Source organism: Monodelphis domestica, chromosome 6 (assembly GCF_027887165.1).
Source record: "Monodelphis domestica isolate mMonDom1 chromosome 6, mMonDom1.pri, whole genome shotgun sequence".
In the NCBI taxonomy this organism is placed as follows: domain Eukaryota; kingdom Metazoa; phylum Chordata; class Mammalia; order Didelphimorphia; family Didelphidae; genus Monodelphis; species Monodelphis domestica.
In genome coordinates this window covers 140,017,205-140,044,275 of record NC_077232.1, presented here as the reverse complement: position 1 = coordinate 140,044,275, position 27,071 = coordinate 140,017,205, and the positions used below count along the sequence as shown (strand labels likewise).

The window sequence follows — 27,071 nt, the reverse complement described above, 5'->3', positions numbered from 1 at the left end:
GAGATCTTAATGGCGGCAGAGCTCACTCGGCTAAGAAGGGTTTCGGCTCTGGTGCCACCTTTGCTCCCCCTGCCCTGCCCCCCATTTATTTGTAAGTGTTCTCGCTGCCTTTTTTCAATAAATGCATCTCTTCTCCTTCTTACCATAAATAGAACCGAAGAGGAGATGAGGACAGAGTGAGTATGCATGTAGGCATGTGGGCATGCATCTCATCTCGATGGGGAAGATGCTTGCCCAAATGCACATTTACTGTGCCTACAGGAGGGGGACACCCTCATTTCTTTCACGAACCTCAAAACAAGGGTCGATTCATCTTTTATGAGCGGAAATAATTCATGGAGCAAATCTCAAGCCATGCTATTGTCTGAGTCTGACTGGTGGCAAGCTTTGAAGGAAGATTACAGGAATAATGTTCCTGGCTTCTAACAAACAAATAAATGCTTCTTCTATGTATGCCTCAGCTATGCAGAGCATTTAGAAAAATGCATTGCACTTGACTAACCCATGGGCTCACAACAACTAGGAAAACAGTCATCCGAGCTCAGAAGAGATATAAAAATAGCCCCAGTGAGCTTGCTGGTGATGCATGCAATGAGTGTAAGTGGGTAATTTTGAACAGGAATTGCAAATAGATGACAGGGCCATCCTGGCAAAAACTATTGTCTGATCACAGTGAGTAAACATGGTTATGATTGACAGTGAGGGCAATGATAGCATCCAAGAACATGTGGAGATAGCCAAAGGTGCCTTTTAAATCAGGGAATCCAGCCACTAAAAACACAGATGTTGATTGTTCTGGGATGTTGGCCGACTTGTGGAATCATGCGAGTTCTCAGGATTTTTTGGTTATACCTTTCTGGAAGTCAAGTCAGGTTTTTAACATCTGGTAAGAATGTTCAAAGGACAAATCTCTTGATTAATGCAAGCTTAACTAAACCTGAACTCACTGAGTATCGCCAAGGCAAATGATGACACTGAAAAATGTTGTTGTTGTTTTTTTTTTGAAAAGTAAATGCTAAAATGATCAGGGTCAAAGAAAGACCCATTAAGCCTTCTTTTCAGATTGTTGCTGACATATAAGTCCAACTACCACAGATACCAAAAAATTTTCCCCTCTCATTTTCTTTTTCCCACTGTCATTTTATAGATGAAAGGACTTACTCAAGGGTACATACCCAGTCTAGTATCAGAGGGGAGAAAAAGGAAAAATGGCACATAAAGGATCTTAGGATTAATCCCAGGTTGAGAGCCCTTGGTGTAAATAAATCACTTCTTGTCAGTCAATTGCTCTGTGACTCTACTTACCATCCCAAGAACAAAATGCCCTGCCCTGGGCAACTCTCCCTTAAGTGTCCTCTTCCTCTATTAAAATGGAAGCTCCTTGAGAAGGTCTATCTTGCTTTTTGTATTTGTGTCCTGTATGTTTAGCTCAGTGCCTACCACATAGTAAAAAGACATCTGTTCAGTCATTTTTCAGTTATGTCTGATTCTTAGTGACCCCATTAGGGTTTTCTTGGCAAAGACACCAGAGCGGTTTGCTATTTCCATCTCCAGTTCATTTTACAGATGAGGAACTGAGGCACACAGGATTAAGTGGCTTGTGGGGGGTCACACAGCCAGTAAGTGTCTGAGGCTGACTTTGAACTTAGGAAGATTCTTCCTGATTCCCAGCCTATTACTCCACTGTGCCACATAACTGCCCAATAAATAATATAGTAATAAATACTTAATAGATATCCATTCACTAAGAAAATCAGATCAGCTTTAGTGACTGAGTATGGAACTAACTCCACTGTGACTGCCATAACACTTCAGAAAGAACTTTAATGAACACCCCCAAGAAATCTTTGAGGAGTAAACCTTTAGAATTCCAAAGGATCCTTTTTTCCCCTTTATCCCCAGTGTCTGGCATATAAGCCTTTGATAAGTGCTTATGGGACAGAGGAAGGTTCAATCAATTTAATTAGAAAGCTTTGTCACTTGATGGAAAAAAGGTTCATTCCCTGCATTCCTGATAGGAGTAAGATTGTCATCTTCTCTCCACCTTGAACATTCTCTGGCCTTTCAAACCCATTGCTACCACCTTTGATGATACACCCTTTTTCTGTTTGGGCCCCTCAATACCTTTTTTTTTGCCGCATTGTGTTTTTGGTACATTTATCATCTCTACCTTAACCATCCACTCCACTGGCTCCTAGGCCCAGCTCTTTAATGGATGAATCCCTTGTCAGGAATTTTGACATTCTTTTTCACAGTGTCTGAAGAAAATGAAGAAGCCATGCTTTATTTTCTGCAAGTTGTGTTTGTGTGTTTATATGTGGGTATGTGTGACAGCATATATGATACTGTGTGTGTTTGGGGCAGGGAAGGGAGAAAAAATGGGGGAGTGGAGACACTGGCTACTGACCCCTTGTGAAACTTTTTTTTTCATCTGTTTATATTGGGTGCTTCCGAATGGCTTGTTGCTGTGTGGTCTCAGTGGGTGGGGGTGGTTTATGATTTTTAAAATGAAATGACCAACTATACTGTTGATGGAGAATGAAAAGTTCTTTGTTATTATTGTTTGTTGTAGACTGTAGAGTTTCTCAGGAAGTTAGGAAATGTCAGCTTAAAAATATTTCCAGTTTTCAAATATGAGTACTAGTCAATTATTGCCAAAAAAAGGGAGGAAAAAATGATTCTCCCATATGGTAGAACTAGCACAGAGCTGTTGGGGCTTCTTCACAAGCATCAACATCAAGGAGGATTACTTCCTTTTTCCCCTTCCCTCTCACTCTGCAGAACATCAATCATCAATTGCCCCCATTCTTTCACCTGTTCCCTGGCTGCCATACCCAGGTTCTTGAGGCCATCACATCTTTGTTCTGGAAGAGCTGACTGCCTGCCCCCCACCCTCAATGCCACCTGGTTTGGAGATCACTCCATGTCATTAAGATGCCTGAGATATATCGTGTGGGACCAGTAAATAGCAAGGAGATGAGCAATGAAGGCAATGAGTTCCTGTGGCTTTCCTTCTCCCCTGTCCCATAGCAAACTGAGCTAGTACAATATACTGATATACTATATAATACATAAACATAATATACAATAAGTACAGTATACAGTATATAAATTCTGGTAGTGATCATACCTTTCCAAGAATAAGCTTGCCTCTCATGCTCTATTATCTCTTTATCATTCTCTATTTTCTTTGTCCACTGACTTCTAGAAACCTCCATGATTTTTTAAGAAACCCATTTTCATCCTAGATCTCTTCTTTTTACATTCAAGTTCTCTCTGAAACCCCACTACCTGCTGAGGTCACCACATCTCTTGGCACTATCTCCAAAACCAGCTACTTTCTCTCCCAGTCAGAATACATTTGTGGCAGACTCCTTGCTCCCCACCACCCTGTTTTGGACCCTCCTTCAGTCACTGTCTCTAAGCATCCCCTCTCTTCTTATTATTCCATCCCTGTTGCTGCCATCTTTGGACTTCCGGATGGCATCTTTTTTCTCCTCAATAAAATCTGTGCCTGTGTCACAGCCCTCTAATCCCTACCCCTCATGGAGCACCTGGGACCCACAGCTCAAGCCTCACTCAGTTACATTTCCAGCAGGTGCTAGAATTTCCAGTTATGGGGTTGTATATAGCACTGGTTTTCCTGAGTGGAGAAGCTTTATTTTGGTCGTAGTTTTATTCTTTAGAACTTTAAATGATTTATTTCAATATCCTTGCTTGAATCATTTGCTTGTAGGGGAGGATAAGGCTCAGGAATGAAACTTTCAGAGTAGAAGACCAGTGGATCCAGAAGCTGTAAGGCTGGTTTTTTCACTACATGAGGCAGGCTGCAGAAATCAGAGGCTCAGAACATGAGATTAATACAGAGAGCATTCACAAACCAACCTGAAAAAGCACACCTCTGACTAATTACACTTACCAAGCTGGAGCAAAAAGCTTCACCTCTGGGTTCTCACCCCCAAAATAACTTTAAATGAAGCACGGCTGCTCTGATTCTCCCTCTTCTTCCCCCACCCTGCCCCCTTCATTTATAGGTGGGAAAATTCTCAGCCTAGGTAAATTGTGAATATCTTCAAATCCTGGTCTAGGATCCTTAAGTTTTGCCAACCTCAGGTCAGTGTTGTATACATTGTCTAGAACTGATTTTCCCATTCTCCTAGCTTTATCTGAGGGTTAAGAAATGAGCCAGGCAATTGAAGACTGCATTTTTAAAAGCTTGAAAGCATTTTAAAATGTATAATTTTATTAAATGGAAAGACATGTTTTCAACTATAAACTTATCACAGTTCTATATTTTTTGATTCTTTGGCAGGAAAGGAGAGAGAGAGAGAGAGAGAGAGAGAGAGAGAGAGAGAGAGAGAGAGAGAGAGAGAGAGAGAGAGAATATGGACATCTTCATATGAAGGGAGTGAACCACAGTGAAGTAACTTTAGAAAAGGAGTTCTTAAACATTTTTTGTGTGACCTGGATCCCCTTTGGCAATCAGAGTAGCCTATGGACCCACTTCTCTGAATGATGTTTTTAAATGCATAAAAAATGCAATGATATTGAATTGGTAATTAAAAATTTTTTTTTAAGTTCACAGAAGCCAGTTCTGGATCAGCTTACTGTCTCACTTTATTTTATAGTAATAATTATTCCCCTCACTTTCAAAGTTTAGATCAACAAGCTAAGTAAGCTTTCTGGATTCACCAGGGGAAGAAATCTCTAAAATAAATCTTCAAGGATTATTTCTTTTGCAGTAAAGAGATGTTGCCAACTTCTGAGTTTTTAAAAATATGCATGTGTATATATATAAATATATGATGTTTTAATTGGGATATGGGTTAGGCTATGGAAGGAAAGAGGTATGGTTGACTGCAAATGGGGAAAGGAGGAGTATCCTACTTAGCAAAAAACCAGCTACCCTACCTACCTAAAGGAGGGAAACAAGGGACAATTTAGGTTTCATGGCTGTCTCTCTGTATTTTTGAAACATTTTTGACAAGTCAAGCCAAGCAGTTTTTTAAAAAAGTTAAACTTGTGTATTTGGAAGGAAATTAAAGTCTCATGTTCCTGATTCATTTACACTTAACTCATCAACTTTTAAAATATCACTTTTAAGGGTTCTTTGATGTCCAAGGAGCCTCCTGATCCTTATTAGCTCCCTTTCCTCCCAAACATCAGCCAGTTCTGCTCTACCAGTTGTAACATAACCCCAGCCTCTCCTTCCTGCTCACTCATGTGATCTAGGATATGTGTTCTCTACTTGGCAAAATTGGCCTTCCTTTTCTTGGTCCTCCCAATGGCATGTCAGGGAGTTGAAACTCGAAAGTTCCTTGAAAAACATGTTTGGCATATCAACCAGCAGGCGGTATTCTATTGGCTTTCTTCCTTCTTTTTTTAACACTCTAACTGCTAAGCAGTTCTTCAGGTGACTTGTAAAGAATATGTGACTTTCAAAGAACTCCTAGTACAGAGCTAGACCTAATGACCAAGTTAGAGGAAACTGACTAAGAATAAAAAATGGGCAATATGGGGCAGTGGAGAGAGCTCTCTGAATATGAAATCTGAGAACGGAGGTTTGAATTCTGGCTCTACTATCTAATGACTTTGGTCAAGCTCTCTTTGGGTCCCGGTTTCAGAAGCTGTAAATTTGGGCTAGATGATATCTAAGAACCTCTACGCCAGGGTGTAAAATACACAGCCTGTGGGTGACTCCAGAGTGAGACCCAACCAAAGTAAAATGTAATTGAGAAATATTTGACAAAATAAATAAAAATACAATAAAACATAGATAATATATTTTAAAATTAAATCAATATGTAAGCCTCAGAGGTCTTTCTGAATGGGCTAGAGGCCCAGTTTCTATCTGAGTCTGAAATCACAACCCTATCACTCTATGTCTTTGAATCTATCTATTAACAATGACCAGTAAAACTTTTTAAAAGGCTTTTATAAATTTTGTCAAGGAAAATGGCATCTAGATGAAATTGTTAAAAGGGAAGACTATAATAATAAAACCAATAAATGGAAATGGACTATAAAACAAAATTCTTTTGACCTCTCCTATCCTGAAAGCATCTTCTTGGGAATATATCTATAGAGACGTTCCAGGGACCCCTAGAGACAAGCCTCCTCAAGGTGACAACAAGGCTGCTAGCAGTTGCAAATTATTCTCCTTAATTTTGTACCAGATGGAGGGAACTCTAAGGATCATCTCCTCTAACCCTCTTCCTTGCTTGCCTTTGACTCTCCTACTCAGACACCTGCTTATTAACTTCTATTCAAAGAACCCCTAAAAACTAATATTTGATGACACCAAAATAAAACCTACCTACTTCCCTTTTTTCTGTTGCATCTATTTCTGACTCGAGTAGGCAATAAGTTTTTGAGTCAGGCAACCTGTGTTCAAATCTATCTCTGTCACTTAATATCTGTGTGATACTGATTGAGTCACTTAAATTCTCTGGGCCTCAAGTCTCTTTGTCTGCAAAAAGAAGAGCCCCTCCAGCCCTAAATCCTCTGAATTCTGTTCTTCCTTGGAAACAAGACAAGAAGGCTGTTCATTTTCCGGGAAAAGAAGGATTAAATGTGGGAACAGAGTTTTTTCCTGAACATTGGCATTCCTAGTGCTGGTGGTAGATCGTAGTCTCTCTCTTTTTGTTTTCCCAGCGTTGGGTTTGATATTTGGAGGAGGAGGAGGCAAGTTCCCTTGCATAGCTCCATGGCTACATTATTATTGACTGGGGAGTTGTCTTTCCCAGACCATATAGTCAAGTCACCAAGTCATTCAGAAAGAAGGAAAAATCTAACTGAGCTGTTGAAGGAAGGAGATTGGTGGCATCTTAGTTTGGAAGGGGTTTTCTGAGGCTTCTCTTCCCTCTGGTAGTGCACCTGTGGCACGCATCACGCCTGTTCCACCCTTAATGCGGCTCTGCTCCCTGGAGGAGGACTCTCAGGACATTCTCCTGTCTCTCTGCTCTCTGGCCTCCCTACTTCCTTCCCTTGAATTAATTTTGGCACAAGCTGAGAAATCTGTCAGCTGGGGGTGGGGTCCCAGTTTTTCACTGTGGCACATGCAAAGAACTTAAGGAAATAGTGTCTCCACCCTGGGCAGAGAAACCTGCTGTTATGAGCAAAACTCAGTACTCTCCAGTTGTTTGTATTCCTTCTTCCTTTCCCTTCAGTAACTACCATCAGCAATAATTGACCTGATAAATGCTTAGTCTTACTCTGCATTCATATCCCTGGAAGGTACAGATTATCTAGTCCAATTTCTAAGGCCAAAGGACAGGAAGATTTGCTCCAAATGACCCTGAGTTGATGGGAGAGCTGAGTCTAGAGAAGGAGTTTCCGTGGACCCTTTCTCAGAGGGATGTTTTAGAAAGCCGGAAACATACCACCTAGTTTTATAAAGGAAACCAATTATATTGAAATAAAGATGTAATTTCTCCCCTCCAAGTTCAGGGACCTCCCCCACTGAAATCTATTGACCGGCTTCAGGTTAAGAAGCCCTGCTCTGGAGTTTAAAAGTGCCACGAACTCCATTTTGTGATGTAGAACAAGTTATATGATTGTTTTGAAAGCCAATCATACTAATTAGTACTCATGATTTTAAATATGCCTTTGGAAAATGGCCAAGTCAACAAGCATTTTGTTAAAAAAAAATTGGGAAATGTCCTGTGGGTTCTTCTGTTTTTTTATCAAGTCCAATTCTCCATGACCCCATTTGGGGCTTTCCCTTGGCAAATATGCCTCAATGATTTGCTATTTTCTTCTCTAGGTCAAATTACACATGAGAAACTGAAACAAACAGGGTTAAGTGACTTGCCCAGAGTCACACAGCTAGTAAGTGTCTGAGACAGGATTTGAACTCATGCACATGAGTCTTCCTGATTCCAAGCCCAGGGCTCTACCCATATTGCTACCTCCATGCCCACTCAACAAGCATTTATTAAGTGCTCACTATGTGCCAAGCAATGCACTAGGTAAGTGCTGGGGATAGAAGTAGGTGAGCAAAAACAAAGATAGCCCCTGCCTTCTAGGACTTTACATTCTAACTTGGGGGAGACAACGCATAAAAAGGAACTGAAAAACTGTTTGGTGGAGGAGGCATCCTCAAAGAGAGCTTGATGGGGAAGTCTGGAGGATACCTGATCTGAGCCATTCCTTTGGAGAACTCACTAAATGTACAAAGGGGGCTGTAAGGGTGGAGGGAGAAGATGTCTGAGTCATGGTGATGAATTCTGAGGAAATATTAAGGTTGGAACTAATTGGTGACATTTTACAGTACCAGCAGAACCTTTAATGCAAACAAAGTAACACAATCACAGGGAGTACTAGAATCATCTTTCCTCAATTTTGAAAGTGATGACCGACAAATTCAATTGTTATGGTGTCACTTGTCTTTTTTTCTTTTTATCTATATTTATTTTTTCTTTATTCTTTTTAACTATAACAAGGGTGTGGTTTAGGCACTTGGCTTCAGGGTGTTGAAATTTAAAGGGTACTGAATGTACTATTATTTAAAATAAGAAACAGTCAAATGGCATACATCCTCCCTCCTCCTGTTTATCCTAAGTGAGCTCTTCCTTGTCCAGCTCTGTGATGCATCCTCCCTAAGAACAGCCTTTCAGTGTCTTGGGTTCTCTACCTGAACAAGGTCCAGGTGTTTCCATGTCATTTCCACTGTCCATTACCAGAGCATCTTCTGCTCTTTCCTTCTATGTTACCTGGTATATGCTTAAGTCCCAAGTCAAACATCTCTCTTCAAAATCTCTTGACCACATTCAACTGAGCTGAATTTGTATCTTCAAAAAATTGATTTCAGGGAAATATTCCTGCTTGCTCTGAGTACCAGAATAACTAATTCTGCTCTCTTATACTGATTGCTACAAATGGTGAGTGGACCATATCCGCACCCTGCAGATGGGATCACTGTCGAAATTGTTGGGTTTTTTGATGCTAAGGAAAGAGGTTGTCTCAATTCTGACCTGGAAAAAACAGTGATTTATAAATGAAACAGTTGTTCACAAAACATTTTGCATTGTTTTTCTTAAAAAAAAAAAGTAATTGAAGGGAAGGGGAACAGATAAGCATTTACATAGACCCTAGTATGTGTCAGGCATTATTTAAATGCTGTACAAACATTTCCTCATTTGATCTTCACAAAAACTCTGGGAGGTACATGCTGTTATTATTTCCATTTTATAGTTGAGGACACTGAGGCAGACAGAGGTTAAGTGATTTACCCAGAGTCATATAGCTAGTAAGTATCTGAGGCTGGATTTGAACTAGAATCTTCCTGACCCCAAGTCTGGTACTCTGTTCACTGCAGCACCTAGCTGTCATTTAACTAAAAGTAATGTCCCCCTTGTTAAAAAGATTTTCTTCTCCCTAAAGTAACACTAAAGTTATAACTCTTGTGAATTGTTAAGGATAGCATGTTGAGAAGAGAGTTTGGGGGATAATATGGAGATAATTCAAAGTCTTCTTATACTATAATCATTTCCTGGTATGTGCCTTTGGAAAATAATCAGCATTTAACATAGGCTTTAATAAATAATTTATTTTTAATAAAAAATTTTAATAAATGTTCATATTAATACCACACTCTATCCTTATCATCTTGACAAACTACTCTAGTGAGTGCGAGCCATGGATTTCTTCACTCCCTCTCCCAGGTCATTGATCAATGTGTTGAGTCAGAGGTTTGAGACTGCTGACTGTTGAGACACCCTCCCAGACACCTTCACACAACTGAATTTAATACCTCTTATGATTACTTTTTTTATGATTCATGTTCATTTTCAGACCAGATGACTCAAACTGTTTTAGTCTTCTCTTTCTCCCTATCCCCTCCCCAGTCCTAACTGTAACAACCATGGCGTCTAAAATTCTGTCCCAATCACCATGGATCGTCTGTTGTAAATTAAACCCAGACAGTATATTATTTATTATTCCATTATTCTCTGGACTTCTAGAGATTATTTTTCTAATATTTGTTCAACTTTTAAAGATAAATTAGTTGGAGCAATCAGATAATACTTCTCAGTATCATTCTTCCTAAATTTTTTCCTACACCAATTCGACAAATTGTTGGTATTTTCCCAATCGGCTGACATCTCCCTTGGTACAAGGTAATTTTTCAAAAATAATTATGTACTTGTACAATACAATTGTTCAGTAAGTAAGTTAGCCTGATTTTTTAATTCCCTAAAGATATACCTCTAATGTTTGCTTATCCACATTTTTCAAGTATTCTTTCTGCCATTTGGTCAAAGCTATTTTAAACATCTTCACCAATTTATAATTTTCCAAATGCTATTTCTTTATGTTCATTGTTATTAACATCAAGCTTTTTTAAAAAAAAGTTTACTAGTAGTCATTCTAAAATCTCCTCTCTATTGCATTCTTGCTTTACTCAGTGGGTCTGTGAATTTTGGGCTTCCTGAATAAAAGACCTGCTTAGAATTCCTTCTGCTAGTGTTCAGTTACCTTGTTTTCATTCATCTCTGGTCTTCTGCTAACTTTGGTCATTTTAGTATGTTGCCTGGGCCTTTTCTCCTTTCTCATTGCTCTGGACTTCTAGAAAAGTATGTCATGAAAAAGAGTTTCTGACACATAATCAGTGTTAAGCAAACTTCTCCTGCTTAAAGCTTATACCACCCATTGAAGTGAGGAGCAACACACTGAATTCCCAAAACCCCAGCTTGAAAACCAAGTCTTTTAATCTACCTCTGGAGAAACTAGCTACGAATTATACATTTACAGTTGTAGAAAAACAATTAGAAACTGCCAGACACATAGCACGAGTCCTTTGCTAATCCCCAAAGCACAAGACTTGCCATTATGGACATAGTTTTGCCATCTGTCACCCACCTTACTATTCAGTGGAAAAACCACATTCTCCAGCCCACCCTCTCTTCCCATCAATCAACTTTGCTAAAGAAACATTTGTAGGGATTTTTCAAAAAAGGATAAGTTAATACTCATGTTCTGAGTTACTCCTTGCCTCTACCCATCCACTAGAGAATCATGGAAATTACAAAGTACATTCCTACAATTATTTTTAGAATCCCGAATCGTGGAATTGGAAAGAAGCAGAGATTTTGGAGTTAGAGGGTCAGACTAAATCAGAGAACATCAAAGGTCGAAGGACTCACCCCCTTACTTTTACTGAGATCAGAGTTGATCCTGATTCTTGTTCAATTAAGTCAGGGTTATATAAACCACAGAATCTTTGTGCAAATGATAACATATTCCAAAAGGATAATTTCATTTTCATAAATGAGCTACAGTCTCTATTCCTTACCAAAAAAAAAAATTTTAAACACAATCTCAGAATTGGAAGTGCCTTTGGAGACCATGCTGGCTAGTTTGCACAGGAATTCCTTCTGCAACATTCTCGACAAGGTGTCAAATGGACATAGCTGAAAGACTTCCAATAGGGAAAACATCTTACTTCCCAGTGTAGTCCTTTCCACTTTTTCCATATATCCAGTCCAAATCTGACTCTTTTACCCAGTGCTTCTTGCTGTGCTCTGTAGGGTTGAGTGGAAGAAATCTAGTTGTTCTTTTTTATCTGACAACCCTAAAAGTATCTGACAATAACAATTACTACCCTCAGGTCTTTGCTTATCTTGGCTAAATCCCCCATTCCTTCAGTAGCCATCTTGCCTTGGAAACACTCTACCTTGTCAGTTGTAGGTGAAATTGTCCCACTTATAATTGGTGCTGGCTAACATGAAAAATGAAGATTTACTGTATTCCTAATTTCAGTGTTTAGCAAGAATTCTAGTTGTGTTTTCTTGACTTGCTTTCTTCAGCAGGCAGGAACTTGTCATAGCAGCAAATAGAGCAACTTGGAAAAACTACATTGCCCATATTAAATCCCCCAATGACAATAGTTAGAAGGAGTTAATTAGACAATAGTTAGAAGAGACTCCCTGGAATCCCAAGATGCTAAATGACTTGTCCAGGGTCACACAATATATATTGGAGGCAGAACTTAATAATAGTTAATCCCTTTACAATTATCTCATTTGATCCTCCCAACAACCCTGGGAGGAAGGTGCTATTATCACCCCATTTTATAGATGATAAAGCTGAGACAAACTGAGATTAAATGACTTGCCCATGGTCTCATAGCTAGTACGTTTTGAAGGTCATGACTCCAGGTCCAGTATTTTAGCCACTGTACCACCTAGCTGCTTGAGTTCTAAGGTGTTACCTCTTTCTCCACCATCTTTAAATTCACAGCAAATCTTACTGATCACATAGCCAACCTTACTTGCAAAGCAACTCAGATTGTAAAGACAGATGAAAGAAACTATGTGAATTTGCCTTTAAAAGGAGCACAATAAAGAGTTCAATAAAATTGACCGAAACAAATCTGTTTTCCATAAATAGAAAAATGGTGTTAATCATTTTGCTATGAATCATAGAATCTTGCAGCTGAAAGAGAAATCTACAAACTTTTTTTAAAGTGTGAAAATGTCAGCTTTATACTTAAATGAGCTTTTATGTAAATAGTGATTTAATATTAATATTATTTCTTTATTAATATTTATATAATTTATATAAAACAAGTGAGAAGCAATAAGACTAGATAATAAGGAACTTGGCAATCCATTCATTCAGACCCTTCAGTCCTCCTACCTTTGTTTTCATCTAAAATTAATATTTCTTCTTCCTTTATATCTACCAGTACTACAAATTGAATCAGAGGACTTTGCCTGGTGGGGGCTATTTGCCAGCTGTGCCCTCTGAGAGGGATAGTGAACTTTCCACAGTCCAGATAGTCTGACATGGGGATGAAAGGTGCTTTGTGCCATATTGCAGCCAGAACTCCTTTTAATTCTTTATGCAGCTGGTTTCTGCTCTGAGGGCTCTTTAGAACTGATTAACTTTCCATGAAGCACCTTGTGAGACTTTGTTGTATGAGGATGGTTATGCGGCCAATCTAATTTTGTTCAGGAATTTACCTCATTTGAAGTAACAATAGTGAAAACGGCTTAAACTTACAAAACTAGCCTTTCTTCTCTTTTTTTCTTTTTTCCCAGTCAGAGTTAGTCCAGTCCTCTTCTGGGTCCCCTTTAATCAGTTGCTCATATGGACTTGGCCATGAAACACTGTCCGAGAACAAATTCTAAATGGCTATTTTGATGGCTCAATTTGATCATTTCCAGAATTTCCAGCATGCGGTGTCCCTTCCAGGGGTCTTTGGTTACCATCCTTCCAGCCCCAAAGGGCCCGTGTTCCAATACATTCTTATTTGGTCTTCTCTTGGCCTGAGTATAATGAGACTGGACAGTAATGATCACTGCACTTATCATTTCTGGGTCTGTGTCCCCTGGGATCAAAACATCTGTCAGCTGGAAAGTTCTTTCAATCACAGTCCTTAAATTAGAAATGAACCAGATGAGACTTAAGCTCTGTCAGGATGAACATTTACCTTGACACTAGGCTGCGTCTCCTGCATCCCACAGAACAAGTCCATCTATTTTGGCATGCCTCTGGCCTTTTGAAACTTAATTTATGTTCACTGGACCTGAATTTTAATTTGGCAACATTCAAAAATGAGTGATATAATTAAAGCCCCCATGGTTCAGACCTCTTTCCCTACCCTATGCTAAAATGTCTCCCTAGGAAGATTCTGGAAACCTCTATGCATTGTATTGTCATTCTCCATATTAAAACATGAAGCTCTTAATGGTGTTTTTCTGGTGAAATTATCCCTTAAAAAGAGCCAAGGCAGACTAAGCTGGCCTTGCCATAGTGGTTTCATATGTAATCAAGCTATAAGAGGTGCAGAAGTGGATGAAAAGCTGCCCAGAAACAATGATATCCTTTGAAGTTCAGTCCTAATCCCTTCCCATCCAAGGGCCCAAGTTCTGGTGCTGGTGGGCTCTGTGTGTGTGTGTGTGTGTGTGTGTGTTTCCACACCACAGGGTTTTTTTTTTAACCCTTACTTTCCATCTTAGAACCAATGCCATGTATTGGTGGTTCCAAGACAGAAGAATGGTAAAAGCTTGGCTAATGGGGTTAAGTGACTTGTTCAGGGTTATACTGCTGGGAATTGTCTGAGGCCAGATTGGAACCCAGGACTTCCCCTCTCTGGACCTGGACACCTAGCTGCCCCTACTGCATGGATTTTATTGTGAATATGTGACTTTCCCTTTGCTACAGGCTAATGGAAACTAATTCTCACATAGATTTCTTTTCATACTTAATTTATCCCCTAATATTTCACATTCCTAATGAGCATAATTTGATGAGCAATTGCAAATAATACCAGAGATAGAATGTTCCAAGCCATGGGGCACTATCGGAGATGGTAGAAAGCCAGTGACAGAAAGACAGAGCCAGGATCTCACCATCATTAAATTCTTTGTACTTAGATTCTTTTAGAGACAGTAGATGAACAGGACTATGTCTTTATGAAGAGGGAGAAAAGTTCACAGGTGTCAGTTGGGATTTGTTTGTTTTTTTAACCTTTACCTTCCATCTTAGAATCAATACTGTATATTGGTTCTAAAGCAGAAACATGGTAAGGGCTAGGCAATGGAGGTTATGTGATTTGCCCAGGGTCACCCAGCTAGGAAGTGTCTGGGGTCAGATTTGAACCCTAGACCTCCCATCTCCAGGCTGGTTCTCTATCCACTGAATCAGATAGGTCAGTTGTTTCTTTCTCAATCATAAAAAAAAAAACCCCAAACATTCCCATCCTTAGATATACTCTGTGTAAAGGGAAACCCTTCCTCCCAGGATTGTGAACTTTCTGTTCATTCAAGCCAGCCCATTAGTGACCCAGAAATAGGGGTGATGGGTCCCGGTCAGAGAGACTTTGATTGGTTCCTGATATGTGGTAGACCAGTGCAGAGGGAAAGGACATGACATGGAGAAGGAGGACTATGATAATGAGAACCTAGAGGCAACTGGGCTCTTTTCTGGACGTCTTTGGCTGGAGGTCTTTCTGTGATTCAGCTTTGGTGGCTGAGGTGGAAGACACTCTCGTGGGCTGGTAAGATTAGAGTGTCAGGTTAGGAAATATTTTTTCTATTTCCTTCCCTCCTTATTTCTTTCTCAGACTATATTTATATTAAAATTAAATTGTTAAAAGCGACTATCATCCTCATGACTTAAGGGTTAATTATTTTTATAAATGGTGACCATAATAATCTTTTTTAAACTAATATTATATTTCCAAACAAATTTCTAAATATTACATTTACCATATTACATTTGATATAATATTACAGCCCTAGGTTGTAGAGTGGATCACACAGAAGGTATGATTATGGGAAATCAGAGATGGTTTCCTCTTTGATGGAATGGACAGTGAATACTCAAAGAGTTTCCTTTTGCCTAGAGCTTAGAGGTAACAGATAAAGCCCCATGGCTTTGCACTCAGTCAGTGGGAATCCTAAAGGAAAATAAACACAAAATTAGCAGGAGGCAATGATTCTACATTTTTTGACCATCTGTCAATTAATAAGCATTTATTAAGTGCCAGCAATGTGCTCAGGATTGTGCTAAATGCTGAAGACACAAAGACATTAAATGAAATAATCTCTCTATACAATGGGCTTACATCATAATAGGGAAAGCCAATAAATACACATACATGTATGCATATAAAACAAATGATGTAAATAAATGTAAAGTAGTTAAATAGAGTTTGGGAGGGAGAGCACTAGCAGTTTGGGAGATCAAAGAAGCTAATATAGCTGCTTCTTTAAAAAACAAACAAACAAACAGGTGACCAGCTAAAAAAAAAGCTAGGTGGCTCAGTGGATAAATAGCCAGTCCTGGAGACAAAAGGTCCTGTGTTCAAATATGATCTCAGACCCTTCCTTAGCTGTGTGTCCCTGGGCAAGGCACTTAACCCCCATTGCCTAGCCCTTACTGCTCTTCTGCCTTGGAACCAACACACAGTATTGATTCTAAGACAGAAAGTGAGGGTTTTGTTTTGTTTTGTCTTGTTTTTTAATGCATGCTTTTATAGGAGATTTATAAATAAAATATGGATGAATCAACATAAATTCATCACATATTTCTAAGGTTATGATTTCATCTTTGAGATGACTCTCTTCAGCACCATAAATTTTAATCCCTCCATTTCTGTGTATCCAACCTTTGGAGGCTGAACCTCTCTGAACATAGCTAATCGAATCCTTGGATCCCAGGTCTATAGTCCGCCAGAAGAAAGATAACTTTGTAGGACTTGGCAGGGCTTGTGTTTCACTGGCATTTAAATCTTTGAGGGTCCAGGCTTATTTCTGTACCATATTGAAGCATCAAAGTAGGACTTAAATGGAGAAGATTCATGGCTAGTTCTGGGAAAACACATCATGCTTGTGATGATTGTTCAGAAATGTCAACTTTGAAGGCAAAGAAACAAGATCTTTTTTTAATAGCACCTCCTTATTCAACCTGCCTCAAATGGATCCATAATCTCTTACGGCTGAGAACTCCAATGGTACAGATCAGAACTCATCCACACTCTTACCTGTGTTAACTTTGTCCTTGTCTTTCTGCAAGTCTTCCACAGGAGATCCCCTTAATGCTTGGGATGCCTTCTCTAGTTATTTTTTGTCATAGAAGGGTATTAACTAGTACAGTTTTCTCTCTCTCACTCAATACAAGACTACCTCCCCAGAACCCTGACCTCTTTCTGGCCATTACCTCCTTGATTATGTCTGTGATGCCTTTGGACCAAAGTCTAAGTTGGTGATGGGTTGAGGTCCACTTCCTCTCACCATGTATCTTTTCATTCTCCTTTGGATCACTTCTGCTTTTGATTTTTCTGAAATCATGGTATTTCAAATGAAGTAGGCTTCTGTGGATGAAGCAGGTTGGGACCAATGAAAGTGTGACAATTTCCCAAATGTAATTCAGTGTGACCTCATCTTCCTAGTTATGTCTATACTCATGATAGTATTCAGAGTATAAAAACCAACCAGAGGAAGGAGTTTAAAAGTCAGTTAAGTATCAATGGACCCATTGCCTTGGCTCACTGAACTCAGTTGTCAAAGGGTAGAGGAGGGACTATCACACACAGATAATTTGAAGGCTTGTATGTATGCTTTCATAAGTCCATGTAATTGTGCATGTAATCTATATAGTATTTGACTATATTGTGAAATGAGAATTTGCTGCCTCGGTATCGTTCCCACTTTTGTTTTTAAATTTCATGTCAACCCCCAAATGTCCACAATCTGCATCAGATTAGGTCTCAATCACTGAGATAAGCCTGGCTTTTAGTTTTTCTTTAGAAATGAGAATGGTTCTAGCCTTCTACATGACCTACCTGTCAACTGCCTGCATTCAGAGATGAGTAATGCTATAAACAAAGGAGTTGTCTGAAGAGTGCCATGTAACTACTACCCAAATCACAGCAGAATAGTTGAGGCTGGCTGGTGGGTTGGAGTTGGGGAAGGAGCACAAACAAAAACCTCAGCAAGAGAGGCAGAAAAAGGAAGTTTGGGCAACAAGCTCTGGTCTTTGTTTTCTGTCACAGTAGGATCTCAATTGGTGCTGATGAAATGAATGTTTAGAAAACACGCAAAAAGCCTCTGAGTTAAGGCATCATTAAGTGAGGAATTATGACAAGAGGGGACCAGATAGTTTAGGAAAACAGAGAAGCAATTTCCCCTAGTAAATCCCATTCTCAAAACCACTTTGCACTTCTAAGCATTAATCACAGGGTCTTGGCACATGCTTCACATTATAAGCATTAATTAACTAGGGCTCGGGACACCATTGCCATGCAGTCATTCTTCTAACATTTTCTGTAAAGAGGGGTATGGCCCATGGCAAAATTCAGCAGCTTGAGATGTTCCCTGAGTTTTTAATCTAGTCTCTTACTTAGTTAGGGTCCCCAACAAACTTGTCAGATGTTCTCACACTATCTGAGATGGCATTTGGTCTTGTGGAGTGGAGAGGAAGGGGCATGGGGAACCACCAAGCACAGCAGGATTGTAGGTGTAGACCATGTAGAACTAGATGGGATTTTTATTCATCCTCATTTCATGTAGTCTTCTGTATGTAGTCCAGAATCTGCTCCTTTTTAAAATTTATTTTTATTGATTTGTTTTATATTACTAGGATTTTTTATTTCCTCATCAAAAATTGTCCCTTATACCAAAGAACTTGAACTTTTTTTAAAAAAAGAGTGAAAAGGTGAAAAAAAATCAGAAAAAATGATCAATTCATCAGAAAAACAATCTGACTTTATATACAATATCCCCCCAATCAGCCTCTACAAAGCAAATAGGAGAGGCATCTCCAGAATCCCTTCGAAGGGGATTTTTCAATCCTTCTTAAGCAAAGACTGAAGGGTCATTTGTTTCAGATGATGACTTTGGGGAAAGTATGAACTAGTTAACTTCAGAAGGCTTTTCTAAATCTGACATTCTCATTCAGATGTCTTGTAATTCAGCCTGTGAAGCACCCCCAAATTCAAGTGGATTTCCCTTTGGTGGGTGATGAGGTAATATGTATAGCCTGCGAATCCCCATACCAGGTTAGTGTTGGTCCACAAACAGAGCCTTATGCCTTGGTGAGGATTTGTGTAAGGACAAAAGTATTGATGGGCATTCTGGCTCAGTTGTTGATTCTGTAGAAAGCCTCCTTCTATTTGTTGCCCCTCTGCTTAGCCTAGTACCTAGAACATCACGCCTTAATAAATGTTTTTCTGTTCCATTCCATTGGAAATTGATTGTTTCAAAATTGTCATCAGTAAAGAAGCAGAAAAGGATGGGGTGAAGTGCATTAATATAGGAATGATTTTATTTACTCTGTGGCTATTTCCTCATGTATACGTTGGGATAACAAGTTAAATCTGTTTTGAAGAATAATTAACAAAAATGATTACAAGGGAGTCGAGAAAAGATAGAGGTTTATAGAGGTTCTCATATACTGGTGGTGGTGGGGAAACTAGTGGTTCAATGAATTAAAAGCTAGGTCCAGGGATAATAGATCCTGGGTTCAAATCTGCCCTTAATTACTTCCTAGCCTTGTGAACTTGAGCAAGTCACTTAATCCCCATTGCCTAGCCCTTACTCCTCTGCTGCCTTGGAATCAATACATAGTATTGATTCTAACACAGAAGGTAAAGTAGAAGGTAAACAGAGCAGTAAGGGCTAGGCAATGGGGACTAAGTGACTTGCCCAGGGTAACACAGCTAGGAAGTGTCTCAGTCCATATTTGAACCCAGGACCTCACATCTCTGGGCCTGACTTTCAATCCACTGAGCCACCTAGCTGCCCCCAGGATTTTTTTTAAAGGTGGGAGAAAAACTGAGGTAGAAGGAAACAAAGTCACTCCAAACTTCAAGTCAGATCCTTCTATTTACATAAGACTCAGACAGGAAATTTGTGTTTGGTATATTATTACAATATACCATGAGTTCTTCATGTGGGGGCCATGGATAGATTTCATGGGATTGGGGGAAACTCTCTGAACTTAGACAGGAAAAAGAATTGTATTTTTATTTTCAATAATCTCTAACCAAAAGTTAGCATTTCCTTTATAATGTGAATTTTAAAACATAAGCATTGTTCTGAAAAGGGGGACCATAAGTTTCAGCAGACTGCCAATGGAGTCCATTAACCAAAAAATGGTTAAGAAGCCCAAATGTAATGGATAGCATAGGATTTGAAAAAACTGGGTTCTAGTACTGTCTCGTACTTACTGATTGTGTGTTTAAACAAGGTGTCTCTGAGACTTAGGCAGGTCTTTAATATTAAATCATAGGCTCTTAATGTGTTCGATAGACATCAATTAAATGCTTAATGTGTACAAGGCATTCAGGGAAGTAGAGATAAGGAAGTCACGATCCTTGTCCTTGAGACTCATATGATATATATATAGTAGGATTGCTAAAATACATGCACACAGGTGATGATCTAAATTAAAATGTGGTTAAATACAAAAGGCAAAAAGCAAAGGATGTTCTAAGAGATCTGACAAGACCACTATAGGCTAGACAGGTCTATGAAGGCTTCATGCATCCAAACAAGCTCTTGAAGGCTTTCAATCAGTATGGATGAGATGAGCAATACATTGCAGATGTTACATAGGAAAACAAAGAAATGGGGATGGGAAAAATTGGGACAGACTCTGGAAAGACCAAGTAGTCAGTTTGGCGTACACTATTCATTTTAAAAATGAGAGTGATAGTTACCAATGGCTATCACCCCGGTGGATTTCCAAGATGCATCTTCTGAGAATATAGGATTCTAGATCTAGAGCTGGAAGAGACCTTAGAAGTCATCTAATTCAGCCCCTTAGTTTTACAGATAAGGAAATTAAGCCTAAGATCACAGAGTGAGCAAGCATCAGAGGAGGAAATTGGTTCCACAGCATGCATTTTTTCTTCTTTCTCCACTAGTGCTATAGGAATTCCTCCCCAACACCTTCATAATCTGACTTCAGAGGATAAGTTGTAATCACATAGAGCTGTAGAAGATCAGATGCATGATGTTAATGTGTCCCAAAGCAGGGTTCTGGAGTTCTTCTACCTTACAGTGGTTTGTGCACATCACAGAATCAAAACTTGGAAGGGATCTCAGAGGTGGTCTAGTACAACCACCTCTGAACAGTAATCCCCTTGACAACATTCCCATAAAGTCTTGATCTTCCCACATTTACATGAAAACCTTTGGTGATAGACGACCCACTACTTCTGAGATAGCTCATTTCCCCTTTTAGAGACTTGGCTCTTTGGACTGACTTTCCTTAAGCCTAAATTGGCTTTATTGAAATTGTCACTCTAGTTCTGTCCTTTGGGGCCAAGCAGAACAAGTCACACCTCTTTTTGGCACCATAGCCCTTTAAATGCTTGTAGCCATCATCTTCTCTCCCCAACTCCCAGCTTCTTTTTCTCCATATTAGACATTCCCAATTCCTTCAACTTAAAGCATGATATTCATGGTCTAACCATTGCTTTTATTTGCTGGATGCCTCTGCTTTGTCAGAGTACTTCCCAGAATTGATGAGACTCAGCATATTCCTACCCTACATATGATCTGTTAGGGCACCATACATCAATGTGATCACCTTCTTTATTTTAGACATTGTGCTTCTCTTAATGTATCAAGGTAGCATCAACATTATTTAATAACTAACTCATCAAGAACTTTTAGTCAACTAAAGTGTGAGGATTTTGTTTTAGAAGTGTTGTCCCAGTGAGGTAATTTCCAAACTGGATTTATGAGGGTGACTTTTTAAAAACCTCTACACCTTCTGTCTTCGAATTACTACTGTGTATTGGTTTCAGTGCAGATGAGTAGTAAGGGCCAGGCAATGGGGATTGAATGACTTGACCAAGGCCACACAGCAAGGAAGTTGTCTGAGACCAGATTTGAACCCAGGACCTCCTGTCTCTAGACCTGACTTTCAATTCACTGAGCCACCTAGCTCCTCCCAGAAATGAACATTTTTTAATCCACATGTAAAATTTGGCTTTTATCCCTATTGCATCTTGTAATTAAGTGTAGTCTTTATTCTAGCCTAATCAGATGAATTTGGACCCTGACTTCATCATTTAACATGATATTAGAAGTAGTTGGGTGGTATAGTAGATAAAGTGATAAACTTCTAGTCAGGAGGACCCAAATTCCAGTCCAGCTTCAGAATTTACCAGCTATATAATCCTGGGCAAGTCACTTAAGAGCCATCTTTCCTAGTTTCCTCAACTGTAAAATAGGGATAATAATAGCACTTAACCTCCAAGAGTTGTAGTGAGGAGCAAATGGAATATCTAGAAAGCACGTAGCACAGTGTTTGGCACATAGCAGGTAATTAGCAAATGCTTGTTTCCTTTCTTTCCTCTCTTTTTTCCTTTCCATTTCCCTTCCCCTCCCTTCCTTGCCTGCTTTTTTGATAAACATGCCATCTCTGCCTTCATTCTTACCTCTAATCACCAGTTTCTATTACCTCACATCAAGGAAGACTGTAATAATTTTAGTATCAATAGCAAGACGTTCCTCATGGTACAATAAAATGGCATATTAAATTCCTCTTTAGCACAGCAGTAGAATGAGGCTGATCATTAAAATAATTAATGCTCAGCGACATTACAGTAATTGATTTGTCAAGTTCCCTTGTAGAGTAGGGAAGTAAAGGAAGGCATTCTCTCCCATAAGCCTGGGAAACCACTTTGTTTTACCCTAGCATTCTGAGTAGTATGTATGGGATAGAAAGAAATGAATGTCTTGAAAGAAAATAATTGTAAAAGCATTTTCCCCTGAAAAGAGAAAACAGCGTCACTGCCTCAAGCTACATGTATGTCTACTGTGAACAGGTGGTCTTGAATTTTAATTCCCTATTAACTTGTTTTTAATTAATTTGTCCAAACTTCAGAGCTCAAAAGTTATTCTTCTTCTTGGGAGAGAAATCAGAAAATATGATCAAATGTTTCATCTTCTACAAATACTCAGATTGTCCAAGTTGTCTGTAATCACTGTCCCATATGTCCCAAGCAGGGGCCCTATCCTTTTTTGGATACTTCTCTCTTTCCCAGTATGGCTAAAAAGATGCACTTTTTGTTTTTAGTCATAGTTCATTTTGTGCTTTAGGACTTCATGGACCACTCACAAAGCATCTCCTGTGACCTCTTTGTCATCCCTAAGTGCTGCTTCCATCTTTTAAAACTATTTGGGTTGGTGAGTTCCTTCTAGCCTCTTTAGGCAACTGTCCCTTTGCCTATTTTTTTTTTTGACCCTCTGCTTCCATTTTAGAATGGATACCAAGTATCAGTTCCAAGGCAAAAGAGAGGTAAGGGGTAGGCAGTTGGGATTGAATAACTTTCCCAGGACCACATAACTAGGAAGTGTCTTAGTACAGGACCTCCCATCAGTAGGCCTGGCTTTCTATCCACTGAGCCACCTTGTAGACCTTCTTTTGCTTACTTACTGGAAGTTTTGAGACTCTAAAATCCCTTCGAGTTATAATCTCTATCAGTTTGCGATACTCTACTGATAAGAAAGATTTAGCTCTCTACTACTTCTTGAGTATACAAGCTTTTTTTTTTTAACCCTTACCTTCCATTTTGGAATCAATACTAAGTAAGAACTAGTCAATGGGGGTTAAGTGACTTGCCCAAAGTCACACAGCTAGGATGTGTCTGAGGCCAGATTTGAACCCAGGACCTCCCACCTCTAGGCCTGGCTCTCAATTCACTGAGCCACCTAGTTCTCCCCTAAATATCACCTCTAAGGCAGAAGAGAGGTAAGGGCTGGGCAATTGGGATTAAGTGACTTACTTAGGGTCACAGCTATATACAAGCTTTTTAATAATGGTCTTCTCGAGAAGATACCTACAATGCTTTTATTAGTATTGTCTAATGCACAAGAATGATTCTCCTGGTGAAAGGAACTTCAGGACAGGTTGAGGGGTGGGATGGAGGGAAAGAACTAATAATGGCGGGTCACCAAGAGCGATACCTGGGGAGAGATGTGATCTTGCAGCCCTCCTGACCACACATCGGAGGCAGCCTCACACTTCATCTGTCCATAGGACCTGCCTGAGTTCACCCTCAGGTAAGGCAAAAGAAACCAAAAAGCAGCTCTGAAGGCACCGTGTGTGCAGCCAACCGGGAAGCAGATTCCACCACCCCAGTCTTGAACACAAATAATTTGAATGCTTTCGGGAATTGCATTGTTTAGTCTGTCTCCTGTGGTTAAAAACTTCCTTCCCCAAATGTTCTTACTGGGATGTTATTTTGAAACTGGCATGAGGGGAATTTCCTATTGTAGCTCTAAGAGTACTCTGCTGCGCAAAGCTGGTCCGTTCGGATGGATCGGGCAGTTGCAGTGACGGGCTGCCACAGGGATATTTACAGAAAGCAAGCAGGGTTTGTTTGAAATCCATCTGGATCCAGTCCATCAGCACACGCTCTACCCACGAGGGGCTACAATCTTCTGGATGGCCCACTTATGGGCTGCTATTGTGTTTAATAGTCGTCTTAGATTGGGAAGCTTGGAAGATGCCCATCGCCTCTTTAGCAGGAACTGAACTGTGGGACTGAGATGCTGTAACTCCTCGCCTTTATGTCCTTGCTTCTCTTCCCCTATCCCCAAAGAGGATCCATAGCATATGGAGATGTGTGTAAATATTTATATGGAGGGATGGGTCCCCAACCCAAAATTTTATGGTTTTTAGGGACTCTTCCTCTAGAAACTTCTTCCACAGATATAGCTTAATTGCTATCATTTGCTTAGTTACCTGGACCACTTCTCTCAATCCACTGAGCCATCTGGCAGCCCCCTAAATCTCACTTCTAAGACAGAAGAGAGGTAAGGGCTAGGCAACTGGGGTTAAGTGACTTACCCACAGTCACACAGCTAATATGTGCCAGAGACAGTAGCTGAACACAGGATGCCTCTCTCCATTCCACTCTACTGCCTCTCATGGTCTAAGTTCATATGCAGATAATATTCCCTTCCTCTAACATTCACCTGAGGAGCTCAAATCGCTTAATACCATCTGTGGAATCTTGATAGGCTATTATCATAATACTCATAACTACACTAGGTCACTTACAACCCCATTCCCATTTAGCAAATGAGGAAACTGAGGCAGAAAACATTTGTGTGAAGAGTCCAGTGCTAACTTCAAAATAACAACATTCTCCTCTTTTGTAAACATTCATGAAGAGGCAAATAAATATATGGCCAACATGTTTCTATAATATACTGAAGAGCAACAAATTCAAGGTCTGAATAAACTAGACCCAAGATAATTCTCAGAACTTCGAGTATGAATTACAGGACAATCTCAAGAATAATGACGTGTAGAGAGCATGGCTGAACTTGACTCAGTTCCAACAAAATACAAACGTGTGACATTTTTATTTTGGATCGTAACTGCCTTCCCAGTTTAGTTTATACATTACTTGTAAGTTCATTCACATCCATTCGCATCCCCTTAAACTTATGTTTATAAGACACAGAGGCATCAATGGGGGGAAAACCAAACAACTGGGCTTTTCAAGCTAAAATAATTTATATTAAAAACCATTTTCAAAGATAAATATTGGACTGAAAGCTTCCTATTCCCTTGAGCCTTTTCCAAAAGGTTGTGAGGCTAGAGGAGATCAAGATGTATGTTGGGCCCAGACTATAAAGGATAACATCAGGCAAGATGTGGAGGAACAGGCAAGCTTGTCCAATCTAACTCTTTCATTTTACAGGTAAGAAACCTCAGACCTAGAGCAGTTAAATAACTTGTCCAAGGCCACACAGCAAAGCTAGAAGCAAAATTCAGATCTCCTGACTTTCAGTAAAGTGGTAGGAACAGAAGCTTAGATTATAAGAGGTTAAGGAAAGAGAAGTTGGGAAGGAAATTGGAGACATTATGTATGGACAACTTTTTCCAGATGTTTGGCCATGGCAAAGGAAGGATCAAATGGTAACTAGATGGTGTAGAAAGGACAAGGGAGGGCTTTTTATGATTATGTTCGTAGGTAGATTGGAAGAAGCCAGTGAGGAAGGAGAGACTGACAATGTCTGAGAGAAGAACATTTTTCGTAGGAGCTTGGAGGAGGTAGGAGGCAATGGAATCAAGGGTCAAGGGACTTGTCCTCGTAAATGGAAATGCCTCTCCCTTTGTGAGCAGAGGGAAGGAAGAGGCAGCAGATGTTGCTGCCAAAAGTTTCAAGGAGCGGAAAATAAGAGTTAAGAGAGAGAGGAAGAATAGCTCAGTGGAATGAACACTATGATCAGGGCTCAGGACCTGGGGTTGAATCTGTGCTTTGCCATTTTCTGCCTGTATGGCTTTGGGCAGTCATTCAACTTTTTAATTTAACTTTTAGGAGCTTTTGTTTCCTCTTTTGTAATATGAGTGGCTTTGACTAGATGACCAGGAAGGGTGGCTTCCCACTCTAAACCTCTGATCCTGTGAATTCCTTTCTGATTCCTGAATCTTCTGAGGGAGGGAGAGAAGAATCATTTATCTACTGCTGGTTTTCAAGGTGACATTGGAGGCTTCAAGGAAGAAGAAAATAGTTGATGAGTCATTATAAAAAGCAATGAGGACAATCAGAGTAGAGGACAAGGTCCACATAGCATTGAAACTCTGTACCAGCCTTCAGTGCCTCCAACAATGCTCTGTACATAGCAGGTACTCAAGAGATGCTTAATTTTTTTTTTCTCAGTGACCAATAGAGCCAAGAGAACTACCACTATCCTGGGGAGAGACATAATTATTGGTAAAACAAAGAAGAAATAAATGATTCAGGGAAATAAGCCTTGGGTTTAGTGTTGGAGGACCTGAATTCAAATCCAATCTTTGCCCTTTTTTGATACCTCTATGACTTGGAAATGCCATGCGATTTCTCTGGACTTCAGTTTCCTCATCAGTGAAATTAAGAGATTTGCTAGATGGACCCTACGGTCCCTCTCACTTCTAAATTGATGATCCTTTCATTTTATATTTCATTTTTTAAAAACTCCATCTTAGAGTGAATACCAAATATTAGTTCCAAGGCAGAAGAGAGTTAAGGGCTAGGCAATTGGGGTTGAGTGATTTGCCCAGGGTCACATAGCTAGAAAGTGTCTGAGGCCAAATTTGAGACCAGGGCCTCCCATTTCCAGTGAGCTCCCTAGCCACCTCCTTTGTATCAATTCTAACACAGAAGAGTGGTAAGGGTCAGGAAATCCGGGTTAAGTGACTTGCCCAGCATCACATTTATGGTCCTTTTTAGAGGGAACATGTGACCCTGGTTTCTTAAAGGTTATGCCAACAGAATACAAGCTCACCCAGGTCCTATAAAGGGATGACCGAGTATGAGTCCAGTGACATTAGACTGTGTGTTTGTTACCTGAGGACCAATCTAAGTCATTTCAGAATTCATCATCAGGTTGGTTGAGTGGGTGATGATTTTTTTTCCTCTACCAAGTCATAGAAAGGTGGTGACTTAGTTTAGCAGAGGGAATGTCTACATGAATGAACTCATTAACTAAGCAATTATTGGGGGAGGGGTTGTCCATTTCACAGAACCAAAATCTAACTCTGCTATCATCATCACTCAGGTGGGGTGGCCAGGAAGGTAGAGGATCAGCATCGCCTTGGCTTTTTTA

General features: G+C 39.8%; 1 protein-coding gene across 8 annotated transcripts in view; it reads left to right on the top strand.

Annotated features, from left to right (window-relative positions):
• The window catches only part of LNX1 (ligand of numb-protein X 1), a 254,018-nt gene that overhangs the window by 130,254 nt on the left and 96,693 nt on the right, over positions 1-27,071 (top strand). The window lies entirely within an intron of this gene.